This window comes from Poecile atricapillus, chromosome 2, assembly GCF_030490865.1.
Source record: "Poecile atricapillus isolate bPoeAtr1 chromosome 2, bPoeAtr1.hap1, whole genome shotgun sequence".
NCBI classification, from domain to species: domain Eukaryota; kingdom Metazoa; phylum Chordata; class Aves; order Passeriformes; family Paridae; genus Poecile; species Poecile atricapillus.
In genome coordinates this window covers 9,850,921-9,852,357 of record NC_081250.1, presented here as the reverse complement: position 1 = coordinate 9,852,357, position 1,437 = coordinate 9,850,921, and positions in this window count along the sequence as shown.

Below are 1,437 nucleotides of genomic sequence, written 5' to 3'. Positions count from 1 at the left end.
GACAAAATTGAATGAAAATAGCATTAATATTTATGTTGCAAATAGAAAAGGCTTTCAAAGCATGTTCACAAAGTGGAAAATAAAAGCAGAAGTTTATCCAAAACTTTCTGGCCTTTTGCAAATTTAAAATTTATCAGCCTTGCTGCCAGGATTTGTTGGTTTAAGAGCAGGTAATCATATTTCATAGAAGTTGTTAATGTAGGTGAATTTTTATATCGTTTGAATGGTCTCTATTTTGTGGATCAGTTAATTTCAACTACATTTCATACTGCTATGAATATGTATTCCAAAATTGCCCACAGGTGGGAAGAAATATGTTTACTGGGTCTGGTTGAGATGTTTTGTGATAGCAATGTTTATATCCTACATAAAGAATATTCAATAGAATGCATGCGCCTGCGAACTCATACCAGAGGTACGAGTAAAAATTATATTGATATGAAAATAGTGAACTATTTTCTTTCATAAGAGTATCAGTTCTAATTAATCATGTTGCCTTCTTATGAATAAAATCCAGTATCTTATATAACTTGACAATCATTACAAGTAGCTGATTGAAAATTAAATGTTTTGTTTGAAACAATTCCTAAAATCCTTATGCATGCAATTGCTTTCCTTGTACTGTGGCCTGCCAATACTTCCCACTTTGCTGATACATGCTCCAAAATGGTTCTATCAAAATGTCCAACTGCATGGCCTGTACTCTAATGATCTGCATCTACCATTCAGAGCATGCAAAAAAGGGCAACAATTTTTTTCCTCATATTCTTATACAGCAACTGTCAGCCCAGGATACTTTTATTATTACTGATATTCTTACATTAGTTTCCAGTTCAAGAGAGAAAAATCCTTTAGGCAAGAAGCACAGGCCCAGTGCAGGAACCGACTCTCCAGGCAGTACAAGCATAAGATAATAAATATTTGGACGTTTGAATTCAAGCAAACCTAACAACAGCTGCTCAAAAGCAGCGACAAGTACTTCTGTGCAAAGCCTGACACTATTCTTTTCTTTTTCATATTGAAAAAGCCCACCACCCCTGCACACAGCACAATGCAGAAAAATCCCAACCCTTTGCTTACAGGTTCCAAGTACAGAAATGAGTACAGTAAAGAAAATTCAGGATGCGAAATCCTGAAAGTGATGAAATTCTATTGGATTTCTTTCAGAAGATTGATCTGGCAGGAAGGAGTAGTGGAGTATGTGTCTCTCACTTTGGGATAGAAAGAGTGAGAGATTTGGATTTGGTTTTTTTATGATGGGTGTCAGTAGAGACACTCTGATACCTTACTGGAAAAACTACCTGCCCTTTCTTCATCTGTATACTAAAGTTATTCTTATTTAACTTGTAATGTAAATTATTGTCAGCAATGAAGATAAGAAGGGTCACTTGTCTTTATGGACATTAAAAAGAAAGTCTGCAAAAATGGTCTCTGAAA